An 8,967-nucleotide genomic window follows, 5' to 3' on the forward strand; every position below is an offset into this window, starting at 1 on the left:
CAGTCTTGGGACAGTCGTGGCGTGTCGTACATAATTCAGCTTATATTGAGTCTGAAAATGATGATCATGATGTGTTTCTAGATCTGTTGTAGCCTCGTTGAAAACCATATATAGAACAACCTATATTTCGTACAGTGCACTATGCTACGTACAAATGCATTAAGCTGGTGTGTTACGCCGAAGGGCGGTTATACCGGCTATATTGGTACAGATACGTATGAAGGCATGACCTGACGAAAGAATGTGGCGTGTACACATTTTTTCCCAACTGTCTGTTTCCAGTTCGGACATGTTTGTCCAATATTTCATGCCCCCTGTGTTATCACAATAAACCCTGCAGAAAGGAAGAACAAACTATCAAGACAAGTGCGGTACCTGTGCATTCTCCAGCACCGCTTTATTTCAGCCACCGACGTCAGGACAAAATACAGGCGTGAGAACCGAGAGTGCATCCAAATGTCCAATTGTGGTATTTCGTTATACCTGAACATAGAGTTTAAAAATATGAATTTTCCATTGATTGGACATTAGTACATCAATTATTACTCTCATTTCAGACATATTATTTCCATTATTTGACCTCTGACCTCCAATGCACTTTTCTTTCTCTATGCTGATTTTGTTTCAAGTTTGTAATAATTTCAGCATATTTTTGTATATTTCATTAATTATCATTATTGCTAAAAGTAATCATTATTATTATTGTTATTTTATTTTATGTTCCTGGACTCCAGGAAGAATAGTATGGAATTTACCATACTAATGGAGATCTTAATAAACGAACAAACAAACAAACAAACAAACATAAATACAAGGATGCAAAATATGCAAAACATGTATAACCATGGCCGATAACTAAAAGAATGAAAAGACGCGGCAAGCCGTATAATAGAAAGTTCAGCCATAGTTCTGAAAATCATCAAATTATGATTGATGGAGACCAACTGTTGGACTTATAGACGTTTCTTCAAAGAATTTATTGGATAGAAACACATCAACCTTAACCGAGAAGGTAAATAATAATGAGATACATTCAGTTGACATTCTTGACTACCGTATCTTCCTTAAACCTATAGGTAAAACCTTTTCCATAGCTACTGGGCTCTGGTTGCTTACTGGAGTTTTAATTATTGCAGGACAAGTATTATCCTGTGGCTATAAAAAAACTGCGCTAAAAAAACACCGTGGACTCTGCAACGGAGCCTAGCCTTTGAAGCGATGCAACTGCATGGCGACGTACACGTTTAATCACGACTTCTATTGGAAAACCACTGCCTATTAACTTACTTGTTCTTGTATAATGATTTTACCAAGAATAGAACCTCACTGATTCTCACTGAACTCTTCACAAAACAAGAACCGGAAGAAGTATCGATAGGAGTTCATTGTGTACCGTATAATCCTGAAATATAAAATATAAAAGTATAGTCTTTGAAGGATCGTACATGTACATTTCAGTAAGACACTTTTTTTTAGATCTTAGTGTTCTTTTCGCTGTACTCTTTGATCCCCATTGTAAATGCTGCGATTTAAGATATTGGCGGTTCTAAACAGTTAAGTCTAACTATTTTCGCATCTTTGTGTCCTGTGAAAAAAAAGGTAGCCTGGTTACCAGACCTATTATAGCTCCTGAGTCCTACATCCTCTCCGCAAATAGGATGTAGGACTCGGGAGCTACAACAGGCCTGGTAACCAGGCTAAAAAAAGGCGCGAAGTCGGGATGAACAGGCTTTCTGAAACGGCCCCTCCCAGACGATATCTGTAAGCCGTGGGACTTAGCCTGGCTCAGAGGAGGTGTAGTACATGACACGCGATGGGAGCGGATTTGCAGTAAAGCAGGCGAGTGACTCCACCCCCTGCAAAAAATATCGTTTTTTTCGCCTTTAAACTGGGAACGGTTAGTCCATCGGAAACGTTTTTCCACCCCCGAAACCCTTTAAGCGTTCTTAGTCTAAAGTGAGTCTTAGCCTGGCTCAGAGGAGGTGTGGTACATGACACGCGATGGGAGCTGATTTGCAGTAATGCAGGCGAGTGACTCCACCCCCTGAAAAACCTGCACCGTCCCCGGGGGACTGATACAACACAGACCTACATACGAGAACAAGCCGGTTGGTTCTAGCTTCACAGCCGGGAGAAGCGACCCGTGCGCTGGGCCGTGTGTTTTACAACTTCACCATCGCACCCTGTGATTAGGAAGACTAACTGATCTTGTGGCACTTCCTGGGATAACGTTAACTGCGGTGTGCTTGTCCCAGATTTCCGGACGACTCAAAGAGACAAGATTCTCCCCACGCTGGGTGAAACACGGACATAGTATTTTGTTGTTCGTTTCGGATCGGGCAGAAGACGTCGTAGGAGGTTATCTGCAATATTAGGTGAGTCTATCATTCTAACGTACATCGTTACCTGTACTCTCCAAGCAGAGATTTAGGCTTTGACTTTTACGTATTTTAGGCTTTTTATCATCGTGCTTTTTTACTTGCACTTATTTGTACCGGTATCTCCTTTTCTTCGCCAACCAAACTACGGTGGCGAATTCGATAGTGCCTTGCCAATTTGGAGGTTTCTAAAACATGATGCGAGAGGTTGAAGCTCCAAGTAGATGTTGGGAGGGGAAAACACTTTTTTTGGATTCCACGTTTTTCTGCCACACAATGGGCAACCAGAAAACGTTGATTTCTACATTATGATATTTTCTATATACTTTAAAGGGTTCAGACACCTAAACATCTATCAATGATTTTTGATATTGGAATAGAGGGACTTCCAACAACCAATTTCTATCTTTTTTTTGAGATAGCAGAAGCAGTTTGTCCTATCTTGCAATTGATACAAGAAGATATACATGTGTACATCATTTTGACGTGTTTGTGTCAGACCAGAATCTACTAAACTTCTAAAGTTACTGGATAAATACAAACAATTGGCAATAAAGTAAGCCAAATAGACTTACACCCGGATGATTGGTAAACCGTTCACCCTATTTAAACTATTTGGTCAATTCCTTGCAGTTTTCCAATAACAGCCCAAGGAGTCTTCTACAGTCTATCATACACCAACACCCAGTCTTTTTTACCCTAGTAGACGTCGATTGACCCTATGCCAACCCCCTTCCCTGACTCCCAGTCATGTTGGTCCTATCGTTTACTTTATTTTGCTGTGGAAGATTTGGTGTTTATATCCTCACATCTCCGGACCAGGCAAAACACAGTAAGACTACCCTGCCGTGCTCCTGTGTGTCCCGGGTGTTACGTTGTCGACAGAATTTGACCTGTAATCCTAGTTTGACATCTCTTGTCGCGTTTTCTAGAAATAGCGAGATGAAGCCAGCCTAGAGGGCGAGGGCCGTGAAGTCGTCTTCTCTCCAGTGTTTGTTAAGAAGACAGCTCAAGCTCTTATTGAAGATTGGCGGATGTACCGAAGTTTTGATTGGCAAGTTTGGCAAAATTGGCAAGTTCATTTCCAAGAATCGGGACACTTCGAATCCTAATACCGTTTTCGCTCAGCATGTGTTGATGCTAAGTAGTATCGTTGGCGCAAAAAGTTTATATAATTCCGGAGGCTCGGACCAACCACTTTCCAGCAACGTATTTCACAACCAATGCATGTTATCATCCATAATTATACATAGAATATGCTGTATACTACTATTATACACGTGGGAGTTGTGTTTCTCGAGGTTTAATTCCAGAAAAAATGGTATGGCCAGAAAAAGTTACCATCTAACATCTGCTTGAAGATTGAGAGAACAGGCTAAAATCTCAGCTATGACTTACAGTTCTCCAACATTTAAACAGGAAGAGACGGATAAGGACTGGATGAACCATGATTTGTTGGGGGTGGGGTGGTTAAAGGGAGTGGTGCCAAAAGCTCCCTATAGGCTACATAGCTTTCCAGGCGTCCTGGGATGTGTCCAATGTCTTTGGCTCTAGATCGCCGATTTTGACTTTTGGAATAACTACTGGCATTTCACGGCTGTTGGTTTGAATCCATGCTGGCTGCCATCACTCACCTGGTTTCATGGTACGTTAGGTATACATGTAGTCTCCACCAGACTCCTTTGCAGGCTGAATTAATAGTAGAAATCGGCCTAAAAAGGGATATCATTGGCCAAAGAAGATTGCCGCCGTAGAAGCTCCATTTTTGGCTGCAGGCCTGAAAAGCCTGCAAAGGAGTCTAGTAGAGACTACGGTAAGTCGTGAAACTTTCACGGTGGTTTTTATTTTCGCGGCTTTCGCGATGACGCGAATCCATGTTGACACCGCGAATACGTCTTCCGGAAGAGACTACTAGTATTAACGACCAAGGTCTGGAACTGAACCTAAACCTCTGGACTTGAATCCGGATCTAAACGTTGGTTTAGGTAAATAGCACTTTTGATTGACAAGCGACTCCAAACATCCGATTAAACTCGCCCTCCATATTAGCTCCGCCAAGTCCAAGCTGTGCAGGTGTTTTGAGTTCTGGGCTTTGTGGGGGTGTGTGTCGTTACGCCTGCATAACTACAAAACCCGTGCTGTTGTCGGTGTAGTCTATACCAGGCTTCGGGAGGCGGCTAAAAAAAGTAGAAATTGGTCAAATAGAGAGATAACATAGCCTCCACCAGGCCTTTCTACGGGAATACGGATAGTAGAGTTCGGCAAAAAAGAGAATAAAATTGGCCAAGGGAGTCCGGCCGCGGAGTGGTAGTTTCTTTCCCTCCCTAACTTCGCGGCCAATCAAACCTACAAGGCCACCAAACCCTGGCAATTATTATCCTATATATAGCCAGTGTAGTTAGTCTGGTAGAGACTAGAAATAACATGCCAGGGGAGTGGGTCCGCTAGAGAGTACTAGTACATTTTGCCGCACCGCCGAAAACTGTATGGTCTCTTACCAACTCATGTTATCTCTCTATTTTGCTAACTTCTATTCTTTCCAGCCACCTCCCGAAGCCTGGTAGATGCTAGTTAGAGACTACACCGACAACACCCCGGGCTAAGCCGCGGTAGTTACGGAGGGAAACAGAGCAAATCCTCCCCATCTGGAGGTGATAGAACTCTCATAACCTCCTGACGGGGAATGTACCAGTCACTGCCAAATACGCGACCGGGTTTCCGGTCATTGACATGGTTCGCAATTAGTGTCCTGACTATATAGCTTGTACTAGTAGCTTTTCATGTGAAGGGTATCATTTAGCTTAGGTGTGATGACAAAATTACTGGATGAGGATTTTGACAAGTCTCTCTGGTGAATAGGTCAGGTATTATGTGCTGTTACTACAGGTTATTCACCTACTAGTACCTTTTTTGGTTAATACATGACTTCCGTAAGCTTTAGAAACCCTCCCGCCCTATATTATATTCTAGCAGGTAAGGATTTGTGTGAGGGCTCTTTAGTATATGGGAAGAATGGTTGCTGTTTACAACTGAATCGTGGTGTGGCGCTATTACACTGCATCGTCGTCAGACATCCTGATCATCTTCAATTACAGTATTCACTGGCATGCGTACCATGTAAACTTTTGAAGTCGTTGTGTTTGTATTTTTTAATGAGCATACGGAAGATTATCCCTATAATAAGGGATATCTTAATAAGATTAATCAAAGAGCTTAAAAGTGATGAAAGCTACTTGGATTAATAAACTCAGCTCTTGTCACCTTGCGTGATCATAGCGTGATATAAAATTACTGAAAACAACTATTCTCAGTGACATATTCCCTGTGTACATACTCAAACTCTGTATGTATCTAGTTCTCTCTAACCGAGAAAAGATATTTTGTAACAGCTTATTACCAAGGTTACTCACGGTAAAGAAGTGTGTCGATACTTGTTTTAATTCGGCCAGTCTTTCTCACCTAAAATCCGATTGGTTTTCATTCATATGGTAATGTCTCCGACACCCAATCACCCAACGTGATACTTTAGCCTCTATCAGGCTTCGGGAGGCGGTGGAAAAAAAGGTAGAAATTGGCCAAATAGAAAGATAACATGGCGAGGGAGTTGGTCCGCTAGAGAGTGCGGATGCGCCAAAATGTACTCTCTAGCGGACCAACTCCATCGGCATGTTATCTCTCTATTTGGCCAATTTCTACTTTATCGACCGCCTTCCGAAGCCTGGTAGAGGCTACGTGATACACACAGCAAAACAAGTGATAGAACAGCCCTCACCTCTGCTTGGAGAGCAGGTTTAATAGAGTACAGAGGGGGCAGCAAAAGTTCAACACCGTGTCGGTCACTGCCTTAAACAGAATATTTAGTACCGCCCGTTACAAAATATACAGCGAGATGTGGAGGGATGCGACTTTAATGACCGTGATTCGCCCACTCTGTGTAACAACATTGCGGAGCAGGAATCCCGCAGAGGCTAGTATTTCAGCGGTGTGTTTGACAGCGCGACGCGGTTTAGTAGTAAACCTTCCCGGGGTAACCGCAACTTCAGCACAAGTGATGGCCGTTTTAATGGGAGCTAGTGGCTCGCTGGCATACCGGGGATGGCTGGCAAGGCGTCGGGAGTTGCTGTAAGGCCATGTTGATTTGATTATATGGATGACATCCGCGCGCGCATGAATTTTCGGCCGTCTCAAAAAAAAAAAAAAAAGTTTTCAACCATACTGTAAATCGTACAAAACAGTTGCAAAATGAGCAAAAATATACCGTAAGTTAAAAAAAAAAAATAAATAAAAACTATACCAATGTCGTAGAATGCCGGATGCCAAAATCAAACGAAGAAAGACGAAATTGTAAAGAAATGAACTTGAAGACTAGATTATTCGCCAAACCATATTCTGTCCCATTTGTTCAACCCTCATGACCACGTAGATTTCATAATGAAAACAACTTTTTTTTTTTGCAAAACTTTTTTTTATTCGCACGCGCGCATCAGTTTTGGGGTTTTCGGAGGATGTCATCCATATAATCAAATCAACATGGCCTAACGTATATCAGGCACGTGGAAAATGCACGATGTGGTGTGATGATGCAGGGCGTTTGGAGCTTAGGCCACGCCATCTTAATTTGTTGCTACTCGGACTTTTTCAGAAAAAAAAATGAAGCGACAGGGCGAAAAAAAACAGGTTAAGGCACCCCATGATAGCCGGAAATGTTACAATACGAGCCATGAAGTGAACATACCAGGCTAGTTTATGATTAAAACAATAGATTTTGAACTTTTAATGAAACAAAATTGCATTGCTACATTGAAAAACTTGAACAACTAGGAAGAAAAGGACTTTCTTCAAAAGTTTGGGCCAAAATATGTCTTTCATTGAGCATTTTGCAGTTGATTTAGAACCAAATAAAAAAAACTGGACAGGGCCAATCCGAGAAACAACAAATTAAATTGGTGTGGCCTTACGTGTGTACGAATTACCGGCGCCATATATATACACATGTATATATACATGTACAAATGTATATGCATAGCTTTGTACTGGAAATTAGGGCTATTCCATGTCAATGACAGGGGTGTCAGGTATTGATATAGGGACATTTAAATACAATGTACATACTAGTAGAATGCAGAGAATAAACTAAGAAGTAGTAACATAGTCACCCTGAAAACTTTAGACGGTCCGGCGGTTGGGACTACGGAAAAATAGAATGTTAACGAAAACATATTCACTTCACTAAGAGATTTTTAAAACCTCATCGACGTATACCCCTTTTTTTTTACCCTTTTCAGATCATTTTACGCTTCCTCTATTGATGTGAGATTAAGATGAGGATTAAGTTTATATGAGGGGATAAAAGTGCATAGGATAAGCAAAAAACAAAACAAACAAAAACAAAACATAACAAAATGGCGCCCTCCCCTACCACGCAAAAAAGCGTCGTATGTTTTAACTAGTTGTTCGACTATACAAACACGCATGTCTATAGGAAAAGATCATGCTTCTAAGTACACACAAATGGTAATTTAATTACATGTTCAAAAGACTGTCTACAGGATGTGATAGCTGCCAGATCGTCCACAGACTAATTTCTTTCTTTAGATCACGGTGGTAAAATCTGGGCTGCAAAGTTCCCACATTTCATAGAATCCGAACTGTGTTCGATCGTGTTCGATCTGGGCAATTCGAATCGAACCCGCGTTCCATTTCGGGGTCACCTGCGGCCATTTGCAATAAAGCGGCAAAACAAGCCCTTTTGCCTGAGTGACTCGTAATAGATAAAAAACAACACTTTTCTATAAATACAAACAGTTTCCAGGATAGTACATGTCCGCTATCATTTTTTTGTGGACATGTAACATGTAGCGAAGCTACTGTCGTATCCTTGGGTGACCTTGAATACTGTAATGATTCTTTACGCCTGTATGAATAACACAATGCACACTTTTGGGAGATATGACATGTCTGCAAAACTCGTTCAAACCTGGAAACATGGAGAGTCTAACATACCCAATTTACGGCTCAAAATGACTACCAGGGTTGTCCCGAAAATCGTGCTTTTGGGATTTTTGAAAAATGCGCTTGATTTTGAATTATGGGTAATTTAGTGCGAAAAAAGCCAAAAAATTCGATTTTTTCACCTATTTGTCGACAAAAACTATACTTAAAGTCAGAAATTAAAAAATCCCTAAAGCACGATTTTTCATCTTATTCCTAGTCGTACGAAAAATATAAAAATCAGTGATCTTGCGTAATATGTGTAGCCAGGTTTGCTCGGTGATTGGACTAAAATATGGCGCTACCGAAATCCCGAAAAATATCGACTTTTTTAACGAAATCCGAAAAAATCATCCATTTAGCGCAAAAAATAACCATTAAATGTATGTAAAGACGATAATTTTATTTTATTTCAATAAAATTTCCTCTCGATACTAGTTTGTTTATTTTCAAATGTTTTACGGTTAGCCCAAAATCGCGTCTTGTAACCCGATACTTTATCGAACGCACACAGCAATGGGAAAGAATGCCGTAGTGACAGACCGCCGTGTTGATACGTGGTCACGCCAGGATATGCCTAGGATCGTTCTGAGGTATC

The sequence above is a fragment of the Branchiostoma belcheri genome, unplaced genomic scaffold (assembly GCF_001625305.1).
Source record: "Branchiostoma belcheri isolate BF01 breed outbred unplaced genomic scaffold, Haploidv18h27 scaffold139, whole genome shotgun sequence".
Taxonomy (NCBI): domain Eukaryota; kingdom Metazoa; phylum Chordata; class Leptocardii; order Amphioxiformes; family Branchiostomatidae; genus Branchiostoma; species Branchiostoma belcheri.